The sequence below is a fragment of the Aquarana catesbeiana genome, linkage group LG09 (assembly GCF_042186555.1).
Source record: "Aquarana catesbeiana isolate 2022-GZ linkage group LG09, ASM4218655v1, whole genome shotgun sequence".
Classification (NCBI taxonomy): Eukaryota; Metazoa; Chordata; class Amphibia; order Anura; family Ranidae; genus Aquarana; species Aquarana catesbeiana.
The window spans coordinates 224,271,560-224,292,930 of NC_133332.1; the positions used below are offsets into that span (position 1 = coordinate 224,271,560).

The 21,371-nt window shown below is 43.8% G+C and overlaps 1 long non-coding RNA gene across 1 annotated transcript in view; it reads right to left on the minus strand.

The window, feature by feature from the left end:
- Window positions 1-1,233: 1,233 nt before the first annotated feature.
- Window positions 1,234-21,371, minus strand: part of LOC141107277 (uncharacterized) — an 85,458-nt gene continuing 65,320 nt past the window's right edge. Inside the window, exons 2-3 of the long non-coding RNA XR_012235854.1 lie at window positions 11,313-11,406; window positions 1,234-1,784 (exon numbers count right to left, since the gene is read on the minus strand). This is a non-coding gene — a long non-coding RNA (uncharacterized lncRNA). The remainder of the gene's footprint in view (window positions 1,785-11,312; window positions 11,407-21,371) is intronic.

Here is a 21,371-nt window from a genome sequence, read left to right on the forward strand (position 1 = left end):
TTCTGCCTAGTGTCCTACTCCCATAGTTGTGGCTATAAAACCCTGCTTTGTCATGAATTACGAAGAGAGGCTGTGTCCCCGAATTAACTCAGAGAAAGGGATTTTACGGTGAGTAACAAAAAAATCATTTTTTTTTTTTCTTAGTGTAACTTTACAAGGCTGCATAAATACATTCCACACACAATTACAATATCAAAACAAAAAATGAGAGTGCTGATTCTGGATCTCAGGTTCACAGTTTTTGAGTCTGCAGGTACCTAAATAGCTACAGATACCAAACTCAGACCAGAATTGCAGTCTCATCGGATGATACTTTCTAAAAAATAAATAAATCATCTTTTATTGCATTAAACAACCAGAAGCTGTCCTTTTATACAGTAACATTATCATTTTTTAGAAAAGCTCCTCATTGATCATGAAAAAGCTGACTTTGAAGAACAACCACTCAGAGCACAGCTTTCCTTTCCTGGGGCCACGGCGCAGATGTGCTGCATGAAATGGCCATTTTTAGGAGAAAGGACGGGGCCACACAGTAAAGATTGCTGGATCTGAGCTACAGGTAAGTAATTTACATAGTAGGCAGCGCTCTGCATGGTGTGGGAACTATACAGTTGTACTTTAAAGTGGTTCCAAAGCCTTAGGCTGGGTCCACACTATTGCGAATAGGATGTGGGTTTCTCCACATCCAATTCGCATGTCAGGAGAGTGTGACCGGCTCTCTATGGAGCCGATTCACACATCTCTGGTGCGAATTGCATAGGAGTCCTGTGTGTCTTTTGGTCCATTTCAGGTCTGAATTCAGAGAACAATTCGGGCTGAAATCAGACCTGAAGCGTTGAACGGGGACGCACCAGACCCCCGCTGTGAGCCGCTCCGTGCTGCGGTGTGAACCCAGACTAAAAGTTTATTTACCTTAATGCATTATATACAAGGTAAAAAACTTTCTGTGCTGCAGGATCCTCCCCCTCCTTATACTTACCCGAGCTTGATCTCGATCCAGCACTCTCCGCTCTCTCCCTCCTCACTGGGCAGATTGATAGTAGCAGGAGCCATCGGCTTCTGCTGCTATCAATCAAATCCTGTGACGAGGGAGCAGGAGACAGGACTGAGCCACACTGTCTGTGCCAATAGACGCAGACAGGGTGGCTCGGGAGTGAGCCCATACGAGTGCCCCCATAGAAAGCGGCTTTCTATGGGGCACTCAGCGGGGGGGGGGAATTAGAGCCAGAAGTGCCAGAGCGAGAACCCAAAAGAGGAGGATTGGGGCTTACAGTAGGTAAGCATGACATGTTTGTTATTTTATTATAAAAAAAAGTTGAAGCTTTACAATCATTTTAAGATCCTGTCCAGCCACTTTTCCAAGGCTGAGATTGTGTCATCAGTCTGCTGGAGGAACCATTTCTGGAATCAGTCTGGAGGAACCATTTCTGGAATCAGTCTGGAGGAACCATTTCTGGAATCAGTCTGGAGGAACCATTTCTGGAATCAGTCTGGAGGAACCATTTCTGGAATCAGTCTGGAGGAACCATTTCTGGAATCAGTCTGGAGGAACCATTTCTGGAATCAGTCTGGAGGAACCATTTCTGGACTCAGTCTGGAGGAACCATTTCCACAGTTTCTTCTCCCCCAGTGATCACTCAGACTGTAGCAAGTCACAAGAGGAGAAGCTGCAGCAGGGAGCTGATCTGTGTCAGACATTTGTGCACTGCACAGGCACCAGGATCTCAGTCCAGGAAGTAGATACTGACCAGGGAAGATGCTTAAACAAAGATGGCTCCTTCCTTCTGTGGATAAAAGCAGATGAAGGTGTTGTCAGGGAGAATCTCTGTGAAGGGTAATAAATACTTGGAGGTGATTTCCTTCCACATTATTCAGCATGCATACACTTGACATTTATGTTCGTAAAAGATGTCCCTCTTTGTCACTCCTGATATTTGGCAGGTATAACGACAGCTGACAATGGAACAGTGAAGTTGTGTTTCAAAGTTGTAGTGTGCGTCCTGGGACATCATTTAATGTTGTATCAGGGATTTCCTGCAGACGGATTCTGAGAGGTCTAATTACCTCTGTATTTTTTTCCCATTCCCCAAACGCTGATAGCATACGACTTGCTGTTCCCCTTTATCTAATTGCACCTCAATCTTTGCCAAAGTGATTAATGTCTCCAGTTAATTGTCCTCCCTCACACCCGAGGCTTGCGCGGCACTGCTGTTGTGTTGTGCTGTTAATAGCATCTCCTGCCACATGGCTGGCTCTGCGGGATGCCATAACGTACTGAAGTTTTGGGCACATTGAGTGCCCTCCGGGCGATAACAAGATCAAGAGGAGTCTTTGGCACTTATAAATTAAGCCCCTCTATTAGTTATTGACGGAACGGTTTTCATCATCTCTTACTGAAGCCAAGTCTGTAGGATGAAGTCCTGAGTGGGCTGGGTAGGTGTTTACTGCACAGTGTACATATAGTACTAGAGTTTTGGTTTTACCACCCCCTGACAGTCCACCTAAACCAAAAACAGAGGCAAAATGGGGTGGTAGATATTCTGACATGCCTATATCAGCCACATCTTGGGGTTTTGCATGATCACGCTAAGGAGGAAACCGGCACTTGGTCTAATACTCTTTTAGATGGTCCCTGTAGAACCGGTGCACAGAGACTTGATTTCCACTAAGCTTGCACTCTTATCGATATAAGACCAGCACTTGTCTGATCTGAGCATTAAACTATCTGCCAAGAGCAGTGATGGCGAACCTTGGCACCCCAGATGTTTTGGAACTACATTTCCCATGATGCTCAACTACACTGCAGAGTGCAAGAGCATCATGGGAAATGTAGTTCCAAAACATCTGGGGTGCCAAGGTTCACCATCACTGGCCTAGAGTGACCTTTTCAATTTAAAGTGATATACTGCCCTCTTGCCCCTTTGGGGTGTTTCCCCACAACCTGGTGTTTGGTCCTGGTGCTGCGATATATAATCCCCCGGGTTGGTCTGTACCCCTCAACATAAGAGTGAGCATCCCTGAACCCCCTTCCATTTCACTTGAATGATCTCCTGAGGAAGCTAAGTCTAGCGAAATGCGTAGAGACCAAGATCTTTGTTTGGATCCTCCTTCATTCAGCCCATTGATATCTGTATATTTCTTTGAATTCTCGATCTTCAATATTCACGTACCACATGTAAATGTCTGGGCTAGATATTGTAGTTATGGAGGATATAGGAGTTCAGTATACCCCTTATGGGATGTTGTCATACATCCTATATGGATGTTAAAGTTTAACCACTTGCCCACCGCCCACAATATTTATACGTCATTACTTTGATGTTAAATACCATTGTTATGGCAGCAGCTAGCTGCCATAACCCTGGTATTTTTTTAAACGGTGGGCGATTCGTCCTCCCACCACAGGATCACCACAGGAGAGGTGCCCCCTACCGCCGCTTACTGGAGAGATCGGTAAAGGCAGAAAAGATCCAGTCCCCTGGCGCAATGGCCAGGAAGTCACGTGAGGGCAAGATGGACCCCACTCGACTCTATGCCCTTGGAGGACCGGAGCGACGTCTGACGTCACTTCCACCTAACGGTCTTAAAGGGACATTTTTTTTAATTTTTTTTTTTTTTTTGGTAAATGTAAAATGAAAGTTTTTTTGCTTTTAAAAGTAATTCAGAGATCTGAGGTCTATTTGACCCCAGATCTCTCACTAAAGAGGACCTGTCATGCTTATTTCTATTTCTATTACCAAAAAAAAAATGTAAAGTGCCCCATCCCTTTGAGCTCACGCTCAGTAAGTCGTGCCCACATATGTAAGCAGGGTTCAAAACACACATGTGAGGTATCGCCGCGATTGTTAGAGAGAGAGAGCAATAATTCTCGTACACCTCCTCTGTAACTCTCAACTGGTAACCTGTAAATATGTTTAAAGCTTTGCCTATGGAGATTTTTAGGTACCGTAGTTTGTCGCCATTCCACTGGCGTGCATAATTTTAAAGCTTGACATGTTACGTATCTACTCTGCATAACATCATCTTTTCACATTATACAAAAAAATTTGGCTAACTTTACTGTTTTTTTTTTTTTTTTTATTTATTTAGAAAAAGTATATTTTTTCCCAAACAAAATGCACTTGAAAGAACGCTGCGCAAATACGGTGTGACATAAAATATTTCAACAATTGCCATTCTCTAGGGTCTCTGCTAAAAATATATATATATATATAATGTTTGAGGGTTCAAAGTAATTTTCTAGTAAAAAAATACTAATTTAAACTTGTAAGCAAAAAGTTCCAGAAAAGGCCTAACAAAATGTTTTAATGTATGCTTAATAAACTTTGTATATTCTTTTACTATATGACATACTCTAGTGCTTTTTTCCTTTACATTGCGGTTATGAGCGGCAGCCTTTAAAGTCCTTTCTTTCTCTATCTCTATAGAGGTATTGTACATTTCTCCTATTGGATGTGGTGCCACGTTAACAGATTGTTCTTCATACTTCATTTATGCTGCAATGCCTTGCTGCACAGCCGTGGCAAACATTGTACCCCATGGCACGTTCCATGGGCACCAAACAAGACCTATCCAAGTGATATACTTTGAGGGGCCCATTCCCACTAAGGGTTGCCACCTGTCCGGCATTCACCTGGATAGTTTGGGTTTTGAATCATGTGTCTGGGTTTCCGACCCCCTGAAACCCGGACACAATATTCATAATGGACTCTGGCTCCCCAAGTAACCGAGTACCCAAACCGCCGAGTGCATAGGGGTGTGCACAGGATCCATTCCCATATATGGACAGGAGAGGAGAGTGGGCTCCTCCCACCCCTACCCCTCTGTCTGCCCACCTACACACTCCAATCCCCGGTGTTCTGGTCCTCAGGAAAGGGATGTGTGGGCTGAAAATCTGAAGTTCAGCAACCAGCAGATACATCGTAGATAAAATGTGTCGATACCTAAGCCTCCATCCCCGGGTGAGTGAGCTCACCATCCAATGTCTGTAAATGAAGTCTCCTCCCCACCCTCCCTTCTCTCTCTTGCCTCTGAGCGAATGATTATACTAAGGTAAAGGGAACTCAGATGTAAGGGGTGCCCTGTGGACTCTGATTTAAGGGGGTATTTGGGAAACCAGATTTAAGGGGAAATGCTGGGAACTAGAGTTCCCCTTTACACCAAAGTCCACAGCATTCCCCCTTAATTTTTTTTTTTTGCTGTGAGCCGCTAAAGTGTTCGGGTTTGGCTTGAAGAAAAGGTGGCGACCCTATTCACACATTGCGTTAATGCATGGCATTTCACATGTTAACATGCATTGTGGTCAGCAGACCACTAACTTTGAATGGGCTGCCAAGGCACAAGGATGGACAAAAAAAAAAAAAAAAAGATCGGTAATGCAGCCTTTTTTTCTTTTTTTTTTTTTGACACAACACACTAAAACACATGGTAGAGCATCACTGTACTTGGCTGCAACTGACTTTCCACTGCTGAGTACTCCACAAAAGCAGCAGAAATGTAAAATATAAAAAGTAATTATTAATGCGTTAGTTCAACAACACCACAAGCTTGCACTTGCTTTCCAATTAGATGTGAGAACCCCAAGGGGAATTCCTGCAATTAGCCATGGGAGGCAGCCCCTTTGAAAGCAATGGGTGTTGCCGGCTCCCGCAGCCAATCGCAGCCACTCACACGTAATCTGTCATACAGTGATCACATGTGAGTGATCAGCCCTAGACGCATGCGTTTTGCATGCATTTTGCAGGCATTTTCATCCCAGGTCACCTGGGGACGAATTGACATGTGACCCAAAATGCATAATGCGTTTTTGGTGCGTTTCCATTGACTATAATGGAAGGTGTATTTTTGGTGCCTTTTTCAAACAGGGAACTTAAGATGGAGCAAGCAGGACTTTTCAAAAACGTAGCGCACTGTATAAAAACGCAGCACGCAGATTAGGCTCCATTCACACCTTGGAGTTCCATTTCGTGGGTGGAATCGCCATGATTCTGCCCGCGATTCGGAAATGCTGCAAATCGTGGGACGCCCTTGCGATCCCAGATATTTTGAATGGCACCAAATGGAGGCACGAACAAAATGCGGTAAAATCGCTGTAAAAACGCGCCAACAAAATTGCAGGACGCCTGACGCCTAAAAGAAGTTCTTGTACTTTCTTTTGGGTGTCAGGCGTCCCACGATGCTGCTTGCACATTTTTACAGCGATTTTACCGCGATTCGTCAGCCGATTTGATGCCATTCAGGGCCCATTCACACCTGAGCGTTTTCAGCTCGTAAAACGCTCATCTCAAAAGTTCCAAAACGCCCAACAAGTAAAATCCCATTCATTTAAATGGTCCCTGTTCACATCTGAGTGTTCTGTCACCTGAAGCAAAAACGCCTGAAGCTCAAAAAAGTACATGAGCTTCTTTTTAGGCAAATTACAGGCGTTTCTCTGCTTTTTACATTGGTGACCTTTTGACCTGTACATTCAACAACCTACACCCGTACAATACAATTCCCCGGGGCACTTTCCTTCCTATTTTCCTTGATCATTGGAATGAGGTGTGGGGTTATATTATCTTGATTTGGTAGATTTTTGGTTACAATCCTTTTGACCTGTACAAAAACGCTGCAAAAACAAAAAAACTGCCAGGAAAAATGCCCTAAAAAAACACCTGAAAACCATACACTCAGGTGTGAATTCAGCCTCGAAATAGCGGGGATTGCAAAGGGCATCCCGCGATTCGCAGCGTTTCCGAATCGCGGGCAGAATCATGTGATTCCGCCTCTGGAACGGAACGCCAATGTGTGAATGGAGCCTTAGATGGAATTTATAGGGGACTATTTCTCATGTGCTTTTGCTGCGGTGGGAAAGTGTGTTTTAGTGCGGCAAAAGTGCGCTGGTGTGAACAGCACCTAAAGATGAATTCCAGGTAGGGATATCTTGCTTCCAGGTGCGCTGAGCGGCTTCACTTCTGTTTATTGAAAACGGGAAGTCAGTTGCTCGGAACGGGAGCCATTCAGAGAATACTTTGCATTTTCTGAATGAATTCAAAGGATCCTCTGATTGGACCAGGTGGAGAGGCAGGGTGATGACATTACACTCTCCATCTCATCCAATCAGAGAAGGCTTTACATTCATATAGAAAATGCTAAATATTCTCGTAATGGCTGCTGTGCCCAGCAACTGACCTCATATATACACAATTCAGCAGGTCAGCTGCTCAGCACAGGACCCAGGAGCAAATGGAGACCGATCGAGTAGTCGTGTCTACTTGGTATATGGTATATAATACATCATTTAATTAATGTATACCTATGTATAAAATATCCATACCTGGAATTCGTCTTTAAAATCCCTCTGAGGTACTAAAAGATAATAAGTTTATCCTACAGACAGATATTTATAGTACGGGTAGGTACAGATGAAGGTACATTCCGGTCAAATAGAAAAAATAGATACATACAAGGAGCACAGCCTTCCTCCACAGTAATCAAAGTGGTGTTAAACCCAAAAGCAAACTTTTTTTATTACACAGCTTACCAATTCTTTGATGTGATGGCTGCATTCGTTTTCTTTTCTAGGCTGTCTTTCCTTTATTTTCACCTGGGGATCCAGCCAGTAAGTCTGTTGTTTTTCAACAGAACAAGCTCTGCTGCAAATGTAGAAGTTCATATGTTGAGACAAACCATTTACCACTGACAAGGGTGCTTACAATGGTCAGCTTTTATTTATTCACCACTTGACCTCTGGAAGATTTACCCCCCTTTATGACCAGGCCATTTTTTGTTATGCGGCACTGTGTTAATTTACCTGACAGTTGCATAGTCATGTGACAATGTACCCAAATTAAATGAATGTCCTTTTTTCCCCACACATAGAGCTTTCTAGAGCTTTGATCACCACTGTTTTTTTTTAATTCTTTTGCGTTATAAACACAAAAAGACAGACAATTAAAAAAAAAAAAAAACATTTATTTTCTGCTATAAAACATATCCAATAAAAACATTTTAAAAAAATCGAATTTCTTCATATATTTAGGCCAATATGTGTTCTGCTACATATTTTTGGTAAATAAAAAAATCCCAATAAGTGTATATTGGTTTGCGGAAAAGTTATAGCATCTACAAACTATGGGATATTTACTGGAATTTTATTTTTCAAATTTTTTTACTAGTAATGGCAGCGATCAGCGACTTATAGCGGGGCTGCGATATCGCAGCGGCCAGTCTGACACTTTTGACACTTTGTGGGGACCATTCACACTAATACAGTGATTAGTGCTACAAATATGCACTGTCACTGTACTAATGCCACTGGCTGGGAAGGGGTTAAACATCTAGGGCAATCAATGCTTTAAATGGGTGCCTAACCAGTGTTTTTGTGTACTGTGTTTGCTGTTTTTACTAAGGGATCTGATAGATTGTATTCCCTGCAGGGAAAGAAAATCCATCACATCCCTGCTGACAGAACAGAGCTCTGCCTTGTTTACATATGCAGTGCTCTGTTCTGTGTTCCTCCTCGCTGCTCGGCGGTTCCCGGGCGGAAATCCAGTCTGAATGGAAAAAAAAATCGAACAGGTTCCTCCATCCACACTACATAATGCAGATGGATGAATCTTCCTGGTGTGGCTATCCTATTTTGACAGCCGACCCTGCCAGCTGTGAAAATACCCAAGCAGTGCCTGCACCCAGGGCCGCCTTTAGAAATCATGGGGCCCTCTACAGTCTACCTGACGGGGCCCCTCCTTGATGGTTCAGAGGACAATAATGAAGCAGTACTTAAAAATTGTGAGAGTATCAGGAGTATCTTACAGAGTGCAGGAGTCAGGAGTATGTATCATACAGAGTACCAGTGTCAGGAGTCAGGAGTATGTACCATACAGAGTACCAGTGTCAGGAGTCAGGAGTATGTATCATACAGAGTACCAGTGTCAGGAGTCAGGAGTATGTACCATACAGAGTACCAGTGTCAGGAGTCAGGAGTATGTATCATACAGAGTACCAGTGTCAGGAGTCAGGAGTATGTATCATACAGAGTACCAGTGTCAGGAGTATCTATTGTACACAGTGCAGGTTTTAGGAGGATGTAGCATACAGAGTGCAGGAGTCAGGGGTATGTATCGTACAGAGTGCAGGTGCCAGGAGTATGTAACATACCGAGTGCAGGTGTTAGGAGTATGCATTGTACAGAGTGCAGGTGTCAGGAGTATGTAACATACCGAGTGCAGGTGTTAGGAGTATGCATTGTACAGAGTGCAGGTGTCAGGAGTATGTAACATACCGAGTGCAGGTGTTAGGAGTATGCATTGTACAGAGTGCAGGTGTCAGGAGTAAATATTGTACAGAGTGCAGATGTCAGGAGTATATATTGTACAGAGTGCAGATGTCAGGAGTATATATCGTACAGAGTGCAGATGTCAGGAGCATATATCGTACAGAGTGCAGATGTCAGGAGCATATATCGTACAGAGTGCAGATGTCAGGAGCATATATCGTACAGAGTGCAGATGTCAGAAGTATATATTGTACAGAGTGCAGATGTCAGGAGCATATATCGTACAGAGTGCAGATGTCAGGAGCATATATCGTACAGAGTGCAGATGTCAGGAGTATATATCGTACAGAGTGCAGATGTCAGGAGTATATATTGTACAGAGTGCAGATGTCAGGAGTATATATTGTACAGAGTGCAGATGTCAGGAGTATATATCGTACAGAGTGCAGATGTCAGGAGCATATATCGTACAGAGTGCAGATGTCAGGAGCATATATCGTACAGAGTGCAGATGTCAGGCGTATGTATCATACAGAGTGCAGATGTCAGCAGTATGTATCATACAGAGTACAGATTTAGGAGTATGTATCGTACAGAGTGCAGATGTCAGGAGTATATATTGTACAGAGTGCAGGTGTCAGGGCATATATCGTACAGAGTGCAGGTGTCAGGCTTATGTATCATACAGAGTACAGGTCTCAAGAGTATGTATCGATCAGAGTGCAGGTTCAGGTGTATGTGATATACAGAGTGTAGGGGTCAGGAATGACGAGTCACTTAAAATTAGTTCTGCTCCTGAAAGCAAAAGAGAAAAAAAAAGAACAGATAAAGCCCTCTCTCTGATGTGAGCCCTCCTGCTGAACTAGTGGGGCCTGGGGGCCTTTACTATAACTGCTGTAAACCATGGTAATACTACTCCTGAGCCCCTGGAAAATACAAATTTCCCTCTCTGCTCATGGGTCTCCCTACTGGACTAATGGGGTCAGGACACAGTACAGGAGGGCCAGCTCTACCTCCCTATCAGCAGCCCAGCCTACATCTGATTGGATGCAGGCAGTGTTTGACAATTTTCTGCTTGGGTCCTTCAGTTTGTTGTCATTTGAGGGATGTTGGGTGGGAGACGATCACCAGGGTCAGACATTGAGTGAATTTTGCCCGGTTTATAAGGAACCTACCGAAATTTGCACAGTGTATGGCCAGCTTTAAAGCTCCTGTACAATGATTTTATTGCTGTTTGTGCCTTTTACAATATCCATTCTGGGTGGAGCCTTTCCCCTACAAAGGAGCTTTCTCTGGCAGCTAACAACTTCCCCAGTGCCAGGTGCTGGCACAATGGGAACGTAGGCTGGGTAGCAGCTGGAATGCTGCAGGTTAGCAGGTCCCTATTTAGGTGATAGAATGTCTGCACGATGGGAATTTGCCAGGGAAGGGGGGTGATGCTTGTTAACCATATGTACAGGGTTTAATGTTTCACAATCCTACTAAAGAATGCAGTTGAGGCTTTGTCTTAGCACGGCGTTGCCTATTCCAGCCACTTCTGAGCGGCACACTACGCTCTGGTGGGGTCTAGTTAGTTTTAACTGGGTAATTAAAGCCATTTTAACAAGGCCACAACTCCATATGTTTAACCTTTTAACAGACCAGGCCAGGGGGCTTGTGTATTTTACTGGCAACAAAGTGTATATTAGGGGCCCCCAATGCCATAAATCTTTGGGTCCCCGATGACATCACTAAACAATCGCTGCCTCTTTTCTCACGCTACCAGTGGGTCGGTCTGTGATAGATTAAGGGGGAAAGTGTTACCTGGGGAATTTATCAAAGAACCTATATAATACCTGCGGTAACAGATTTGTCTCTTGGAGGTACAGTTGCGGTCATGCTTAAAGAGAACCTGTCAGTGGCTTTTAAACTTTTAAAGTGAACCTGTACTTTGCCCATGCTGGGTGTGCTTATTGTGGATTGTACTATTCACAATAAAGTGGCTTGACTGTTATCAGTCTCTGTTTATACCTGAGCACCAAAACTGAAAAATAACATTTTAAAAAACGTACGTTACCTGTTTCTCGCCCCCCTGTCATCTCTTCTCATTTTTTCTCCCTGCGGTCGATTGCCCTCCCTTAGAACTGAGCGATTAGCACTGTGGCCCTTTGCTGTAAGAGAGAGAACAACACCCAAAAATACATTTCAACCTCACGACTTTAGGCTATGTGCAAATGCGTGCATTTATCATATTTCTGGTGGCTATGATGTCCTTTACGCTGTTGTTTACGTAAAGTAGCGCATGTGCACAGCCATAAGGCAATGGTGCGTTCTATGCATTCTGTCTGTATCTGTGCACCACTTTACGCAAATACACTATGTTACCAAAAGTATTGGGACGCCTGCCTTTACACACACACACACATGAACTTTAATGGCATCCCAGTCTTGGTCCGTAGGGTTCAGTATTGAGTTGGCCCACCCTTTGCAACTATAACAGCTTCAACTCTTCTGGGAAGGCTGTCCACAAGGTTTAGGAGTGTGTCTATGGGAATGTTTGATCATTTTTCCAGAAGCGCATTTGTGAGGTCAGACACTGATGTTGAAGGAGAAGGCCTGGCTCACAGTCTCCACTTTAATTCATCCCAAAGGTGACTCTGTGCAGGTCAGTCAAGTTCCTCCATCCCAAAGTCACTCATCCATGTCTTTATGGACCTTGCTTTGTGCACTGGTGTGCAGTCATGTTGGAACAGGAAGGGGCCATCCCCAAACTGTTCCGACAAAGTTGGGAGCATAAAATTGTCCAAAATGTCTTGGTATGCTGACGTCTTAGAACTTCCCTTCACTGGAACTAAGGAGCCAAGTTCAACCCCTGAAAAACAACCCCACACCATATTTCCCCCTTCACCAAATGATTTGGACCACTGCACAAAACAAGATCCATAAAGACATGGATGAGCAAGTTAGGGGTGGAGGAACTTAACTGGCCTGCACACAGATTCCTGACCTCAACCCGATAGAACACCTTTGGGATGAATTAGAGTGGAGACTGCAAGCCAGGCCTTCTCCTCCAACATCAGAACCTGACCTCACAAATGCGCTTCTGGAAGAATGGTCAAAAATTCCCATAGACACACGCTGCAAAGGGCGGGCCAGCTCAATATTGAACTCTATGGACTAAGACTGGGATGCCATTAAAGTTCATGTGTGTGTAAAGGCAGGTGTCCCAATACTTTTGGTAATATAGTGTACCTGCTTGTGTCAATTCATGTCTATGGGCGGTAGCCCGTAATAAATTAAGCGGATACCTGAAATACCTTTTAGAGCTTGTTCACACCAGCTGTTGGACATTAAAGCTGAGGTCCGCCCAAAAAAAAAAAAAAAAAAAATTAAAGCCAGCAGCTACACATACTGCAGCTGCTGGCTTTTAATAATCAGACATTTACCTGTCCTGGAGTTTGCAGCTCATGTTTCCATCAGCTGTCGGGTGCTGACGCCACCAGTGCGGGTAAGGGAACCCAGCAGTGTAGCCTTACGGCTTCACGCCGGGAACCCTACTGCGCATGCACAAGGCCCCGTTCCTCTCTAGTACTGGCCCGGCGACAGGGGGAGGAGGAGGGTGAAGGGAGGAGGAGGGAGCCCCGCGGTGACGTCATGGGCCGCGGCGCGGACTCCTGGAAGTGGGAACAGGATACCTGTCAAAGACAGGTATCCTGTCTCCCCTCCCCCTCGAAAGGTGACAATTGTGGCACCGGAGGGAGGGAGGAGTCAAATGAGTGGAAATTCCACTTTTGGGTGGAACTCCACTTTAAGTTCCACATAGACTTATGCGGTTCATATCATTATAAATCGAAATTTCGACATTTTTTGTTATTCAAAGATTTGTATGTATCCAAACCTCTGAATCACAATAGTAGAAAATTTTAATTATTCCATAATAAATTATATTTATTATGCATTACATATGAAATGGAAATATATTGCAATAAATATAATAAGGTATAAAAGTGAAAAAGGATTCCTACTGTTTCCTAGTGTTTGGGTTGGATGAAAGTGGATCCATCAGAATCCCCAAATCATAGCATAATGAATGAATCTGAAATTCCATTCACTAATTTCAGAAGCACGCAATTCCAGTTGATATAGTCCAATCAGCTCATTTCATTTCTCTTAATTCTAAGGAATTAAAACGAATATAGCTAATCTTTCAAAATAACTTCCGATAATATGAATCGCTTCAAAATATACAAAACAAATTCAGAAAATCCGAATTCCGGTAATTCCAACATAACGAATATGATGAAAAGAAAGGATTTACCTAAAGCAGAGCTCCACACAAAAGGGGAAGCTCCGCTTCTTTGCCTCCTCCATCCGCTGAAACATTTGCCACCTTTCGGGGGGGGGTACCTTGTTTTGACAGGTACCCGCTCCCACTTCCGGCTGATCTCACCGCAGCAAACGTAGCTGGATGTTCGGCCCCCCTCTTCCTTCCTCTGCTGTGCTTCCAGGCCATTCACAAAGCACAGCACGCTTTGCGCATGCACAGTAGGGAACCAGCTGTGAAGTCGCAAGGCTTCACTGCCAGTTTCACTTAGCCGAGATGGCCGACTGAAAAACCGAAAGCTGAAAAAAGATTTCAGGTGAAGACACCTCTGGATTTGTGGACAGGTAAGTATCCTAATATTAAAAGTCAGCTGTTCCTGCACTACTTATGGCAATTCCGGGTGTGACTTGCATAGACATCTGTGCATGAAGCCGCACAGATGTCATCCGAGTCGCACCGGAAGACGCACTGACATGAGGCTTTAAAACCATGCAATTTCAGATGAAGTCGCACAATTTCAAAGCTGCAGTCAATGTGAACGAGGGCTGAGGGTTATTTACTAAAACTGAAAGGTGCAAAGTCTGGTGCAGCTCTGCATAAAAACCAATCTGCTTCCAGCTTTAATTGTCAAAGCTTAATTGAACAAGCTGAAGTTAGAAGCTGATTGGCTACCATGCACAGCTGCACCAGATTCTGAGTGCAACAGTTTTAGTAAATCTCCCCGTGTTAGCCTATTCTGCTCAACTGGGCTGGTGTGAATGAACCCTCAGGCCCCTTTCACACATGCGGACCATTTAGGTCCGTCTGTCAGTTTTTTAGGCAGACCTCAACGGACGCTTCATACAGTTCTATGGAGCGATGGATGACAGCGGTGACATGTCCGCTGACATCCGATTTTCCATCCGGCTGGCGGATCGGATGAAAACGGACAGGCGGATCCGTTTTCATCCGATCCCCCATAGCGGACAGTGGAGGTCTGACAGGTCCGTCTCTGCACAGTGAGCAGAGACGGACTTGTCATCCGCCGGCTAAGCAAACGGACATTATGTGTGAAAGGGGCCTTACTGGTATGGAAAAAAATCTTCATTTGATCTGATCTGTAATGTCATCAATAGGCTAATGTGGACTGTATCATCATGTGTCATCACAATTTTTTAAACCATACATTTAAGTATATCTAAAGCCATTTTCTTTTGTTTTAGATAGAGTTTAAGGGATTTGAACCTCTTTCAATCTTTATTTTCCCAACTGGGAAGATTTATCCTATATCTGTCCTAGTGGCCATTGTCACTGGGGCTAAAAATTAGAACAAATCCAGAATTTTGAGTGACACAAATGTTGAAGAAGGGATTTCTCCTCACTTTGGAGAGATTCTCACTTCTTGCGGTGCAGTATTTAACTGTAAAATCCCCCTTTGGCTGAAGAAAAATGGCCAGCTGTCAGAATTCAGTGGCTGCAACGAGAGTCGTCCATCTATTAGATTGTAAGCTCATCAGCAGGGCCCTCATATCCCTTTTGTATTGAATTGTATTGCAACTGTACTGTCTCCCTTATGTTGTAAAGTGTTGTGCAAACTGTTGGCACTATATAAATCTTGTATAATAATAATAATAAGTGCTATTTAGCGTGGATGGAAATCTGTTAGACTCCTTTTGTTCAGTCCACATGCTGAAATAAAAAAAAAATCTGTGGGAGCATGGCTAGATTTACTTCCAGATTTTCATTATTCTTCCTTTGTGTAACACAATAACAATTTGTTCTTTTTCATGAGAAAAATTCTTTCTGTATTGAACTTGTCTGACAAATTTTCTAAAGCCTTAAGAAAAATGACTTTGTTATACCTATGATATTATGGTCAGTCATTTGTTTTAATAATTTGAGATGCATAATCCTAATCCTCCCTACCATCAGCCCTTTGATTCCCTAGAAATATGAAAAACTAAAGAAATCAGTATTGATGTCTCGGAAATTTCCACAAGCGTTATATGGCCCCCGACAGGACTTTAGAAATTAAATCATTATGGGGGTTCTACTTTTCCAAACAAATGTTCCAAAGAGGTCCCAGTGCAGAGAGATCCATCATCAGTCAGGAGGACTATGTTGCTTCCATCGAAAAGGATATGTTTTTCCATTGTTTTTCTTTAATTTGTATCTGGTTTTAAATGCCTGCCCTTTGGCCCCTTGCCTCTTAATTTCACACTGTATCCAACTCTTTGTACAGCTGAAAGTCATTTGTCAAGTTTTTGCCAAGGAACCCTTGCCGAGTGATGGCTACTGTTAACCTTGGGGGTCTGAGGGCATTGCCCAGCTGAAATCACATTCAATATCCACTAAAACTATAGAGCAAGTCAGTGGCCTTCTAGAAGAATTTAGAAGGATGCTTTGCAAAAATGTTTATTTTTAGTAGCCTAGATACTTTTTTTTGTAGCTTGGAGCATTCCCTATGGACTTTTAATACATTGCATTTCTTGTTTGGACCTGCAGATTCCCAGACCTTACTATTCAAAAAAGTTCAGAAGTGCTTTGAAGACTGTGAGTATTCTTGGTTTAGAAGTTAAAACTCAGAGGACAACAAAGGATTGAAGCTGATATGTAAAATTGTAAATACTGGCACGACAAAATTAAGATGTCTGTGGCTAAAAAGTCAACTGCAGACAGACCAAGGCTCTTCATCCTGACATAAAGAGGTTCACCAATGTTGTATTGGATTCTACAGTTTGTGTTTTGGCCTAGCAGTCTTAGTGTGCCATGGACTTTCCTAAAAGTAGTGTATTGTTCTGTGAATTGCCCTGCTAATGTACACCTTTCCTTTTACTGGTTATAAACTTGTGGGTGGGTGCAGCGTGCCAACAGTGTGTAGCAGAGCAGGTAAAAGCCAAACTGACAGCATCTGTCTGGAGGGACACAATGCGGCCTGGTCCCTGCCCAAATGGGAAGATGTCCAAGGAGATTGTGGAACCTTTTCCTGCCGCTGTCCCTAACAGATGGGTGACCTGTTCCCTACACTACCCACATGCGAATGCACACCAAACCCAGTGACCAGGGCCCTAAATAGACTCTGCCACACCCAAGATTTGCTGCCAGAGTCACATGGGCGACCAGCAGCCAATCAGATCACTGCCCCAGTGACTTGGGAAACCATAGTGGAACCATGTTCCTCATGACTTCCTCTCCCTCTGCATTGCCGCTGCAGTTGAGCGCCACCTGCAGTGGAGACCACAGACTGCACCTGCCTACGAACCGATCTCACTGGCTATAACTTTTTTGTAAAAAATACAACACTGTCACTTTAAGCCGAACTCCAGATACACAGCTAAACTCTTATGTTTAAAATATGTAAATGGCAGCTGTTTTATCTACCAAAGGATTTTGATATTGACCAGTTGGCCCAGAGATGTACACAGTAGACATGTGCAGAACAGAAAAATTAGGTTTGTTTGGTTTCGGATAGATTCGTTATGTTACTAATTTCATTTTGTTATGGAATTAGTTTAGTTTGGTTTCAGAATTCGTTTAATTTAGTTTAGGTTTCATTAAAATTAATTTTGTTTTCGTTAAAATTAGTTTTCTTTATTCATTTTCTAACGAATTCTAACTTTTCAGAACGATTAGAATTTGGATTGGTCAAAAAACAATCAACTGATTTGAATTGTGTGTGAAGAATAGCTGGTTGTTAAGCACTGGGCCAGGAAGCCGGCCGCCCGCGTCCTTAACAACCATGAGTCATCAGCTGGCTTCCCCACTGACAGATAAATGTAAAGAGAAGAATGCCTGCATTGCCTGGCAATACAAAAATGTCAAAAAAATCAGCCAGAATTAAAAAGAAAAATGACGTGGTTCCCCCCCAAACTCCATACCAGACCCTTATGCAGCCTGGCAGGTCAGGAAAGGGGGGGACAAGCGAGCGTCCGCGCCCTCCTGAACCATACCAGGCCACATACCCTCAACATGGGGGGCTTGTTGAGGATAGAGCAGAGCCCCCCCCGCCCCAAAACACCTTGTCCCCCATGTTGATGGGGACAAGGGCCTCATCCCCACAAATGTGGCTAGTGGTTTTGGGGGTCTGCAGGCTGGGGGGCTTATCGGAATCGGGAACCCCCCTTTAACAAAGGGGCCCTCAGATCTCGCCCCCCCATGTGACTGAGTATCGGGTACATAATACCCCTACCCAGTCACCAAAAAAGTGTACAAATAGTAATAAAAACAGGAGACAAGTTTTTTACAATTCTTTTATTAAAAATAGTGTCCCCCCGGTGTAAATCCATCGTCAATCATGCCACCCACTGACCCCCCCCCCAAAAAAAAAAAAAACGCTCCAGCTTCCTGGGAGGCCTCCTGCCGAATGGCTGCTCCGTGATTTGACATTTCTTATATAGGTAAGGGGCGGGGCCACCTGGGTACGTCACCCGGTGACCCCATTCCTTCTGATGTCACAGACCCAGCATGCACCAGTCCGTGATGTCACATATACAGGTGGCCCCACCCCTTACCTATATAAGAAATGTCAAAGCGCAGAGCAACCGGACACGGTTGTGGGGGTGAGGCCCTTGTCCCCATCAACATGGAGACAAGGTTCTTTCAGGTGAGTGGGGGTTCAGAGCACCCCACGTTGAGGGCATGTGGCCTGGTATGGTTCGGGGGGGGGGGGCTCGCTCATCCCCCCTTTCCTGACCTGCCGGGCTGCATTCTCGGGTAGGGGTCTGCTCGGCAATTGCCTGTATTCTTTTCTTTACTTTCATTTGTCAGTGGGGAAGCCAGCTGACAGATGATGACGCATGGTTGTCAAGGACGCAGGCAGCTGGCTTCCCAGGCCTCTGCTTAACAACCAGCTATTGTTCACGCAGAATTCAAATCAGTCAATTGTTTTTCTACTGATCCGAATTCTAATTGTTCTGAAAAGTTGGAATTTGTAAGGAAACGATTAAACTAAACAAATTTTAACAGATTTCAACTAAATTCGTTACTATTTCATTCGAAGATTCGGATACATAACCAAAAATTCACCCGAACCTGTATTCGGACCGAAACAAACTGCACATGTCTAGTACACAGTCCTGCCAGACAGCACAGCCCAGCCAGCTTGGTGACCTTACTTTACTCTACTGCAGTTAAAGCAGAACTCAAGCTAAAATAACACAAAACCAATAAATAGCCCATTAAAAGATATAATAACGAAATCAGCTTTTGCTGCAATATTCATCTTCAATCCAGAGATTTCTCCTGTGGTACTTTTTACTGCAGTGATTAGCTAATTTCTCTGTTACTCTGCTCTTTTCTCCTATTAGAATGCTTGTTGTCAGTACATTATCTAATTGGCTGCTTGTTCTGCTTTCCCCCCTCTTGCAGTCCCTGTACAGCAGGGCTGGATTGAAAGGATGATGCCAGGTCAAATTCAAGCACTTACACTGCTTGCATATAAGCTCAAATTTGAGGAATACAGCTCACCAATCTGTTCCTGGCCTGTCACTGGACCATGAAGGAGAAGCTGCACACTGACGAGGTCATCCCTCTGCTATATCCTCCAATAAACGTGTGCACTGGCAGCACTGTGCAAATCAATAGGGCTCTGTTAGTCCTGCAGTGCAAGACATAACAGGAGTCTCATATTTAGACAAATTCAGGTAATAATGCTACAGTGCCTTGAAAAAGTATTCATACCCCTTGACATTTTGTTACAACCAAAAACGTAAATGTATTTTACTGGGATTTTATGTGATAGACCAACACAAAGTTGCACATGTAGCACTAACTCTCGGTGGAGCTGCTGGTTTAAGCGGGCTGTTACCTTCACTCTCGATACCTCTGTTTCGCCGGCACCGGGTCTAGGGTTCCGTTGAGTTTACCTCTGGACGATAGAAGCACCAACACTTGAGTATGTTTTCAATGCTTTATTGAACCAAGTAACGAAGGAAGTAGCCGGAAAGAGGCAAGAGGAAAGCTGCAGGGAAGCTCAAATACCTTTCTTTAGGTTTCTTTAGAACATCCTTTAAAGTTGAATACTGTAATTGAATGCAATCCCCTTTTTTGGGACACAATCTTTGCTCGCCTGGATAGGCCGCTCTCACTTGCCTAGCAGCCAGTACGTAGCACCAACAAAAGTCTCTGCCAGAGACTTGTTTGAATTAAACCCGTACGATCCTCTGCCACAGGATGTATTGGTTTGCGATGAATGCCAGACACAGTACTTGAACCTTTAAGCCAACCCGGCAGTACCATGCAGTAAGACTACTTCAGGATACGTCCTCCAACCGAGTCACCAGGCCCCTCTCCAGACCAGCACTCTGCATGATCCTTCCATGACGGGTCCTCCCCTGGGATCTTCTCAGTTGTCCAACTTCTTCACTCTGGATAGACAGCTCAGGACCATTCCTCGGCTGCTGTGGTAGGCCCCAGACATGTTTCTGGGCCCACCCACGCGCCGCAGCGACACGGGCCTCCGGAACGAGGACCACGAGGTGGTACTCTAACACATACCTGTTGGCCAGGAGGGCCAGCGGGTGGCTGAAAACAAACCCCTAAACATGGCGTCTGTCCCATAAAGACCCTCTCCCAGAATGCAACTCGGAGTTGTCCCCGGGACAGAGGAGCACTCATCCGCTTTAACACGTTGCTTTTTCAACACCAGTCGATGGTGACAACACCCACCGGCACAATGTGGAATTACACACAATGTCAGCCAAGCTGGAACAGAGGCAAATCTAACTTCCTATAACGAGCAATTCACTAAATTTACCTATCAGCTAGTAGATCATAAATCTACCAGCGCTATACACATAATTGTGAAGTGGAAAGAAAATGATAAATGTTTTTCAGCATTATTTAAAAATAAATATGTGAAAAGTGTGGCGTGCATTTGTATTCAGTCCCCTTTACTCTGATACTCCCAACCAAAATCTAGTGGGACCAATTGCCTTCAGAAGTCACCTAATTAATAAATAGAGTCCACCTGTGAGTAATTTATTCTCAGTATAAATACAGCTGTTCTGTGAAGCCCCAAGGCTAGATTCACACCTATGCATTTTTAGTTCTTTTTGCATTTTGCAGATTTGCACTGCAGTCCATTTAACATGGCTTCCTATGGCACACGTTCTGTAGTGCAAATCTGCTAAATGCAAAAAGAACTAAAAATGCATAGGTGTGAATCCAGCCTAAGAGGTTTGTTAGGCTCCATTCACACTAGCGCGTTATTTGATGCATTTTGCATTTTGCAGAAATGCATGGGAATTTTTTAACATGGGTTCCTATGGAACATGTTCACATCAATGCTTTTTTGTATTTCTGCGTTTTTGGAAAGGGTCGGGGACTTTTTTTCATGCAAAAAGCAGCGTTTTGCATGTAATGGATTTCAATGGACAAGCATCAAAAACGCAAGTGCACCGTTTTTGCAGCGTTTTTGGTGCGTTTTTGCCGTTTTTTTTTTTTTTTTTGTAATTTTTTTTTTAAGACTGTAAAAAAAAATGAAAAAAAAAAAAAAAAACGCAAAACGCAAATCGCGGCAAAAACGCGGCAAAAACGCGGCAAAAACGCTACAAAAACGCTGCTCAAAAACGTGCCAAGCATGAAAAAAAAACCTCCAAAAACGCTCAAAAGCAACATGCATAGGTGTGAATCGAGCCTTAGGCCCCATTCACACTAGCGCGTTTTTTGATGCATTTTGCATTTTGCAGAAATGCACGGGAATTTTTTAACATGGGTTCCTATGGAACATGTTCACATCAATGCTTTTTTGTATCTCTGCGTTTTTGGAAAGGGTCGGGGACTTTTTTTCATGCAAAAAGCAGCGTTTTGCATGTAATGGTTTTCAATGGACAA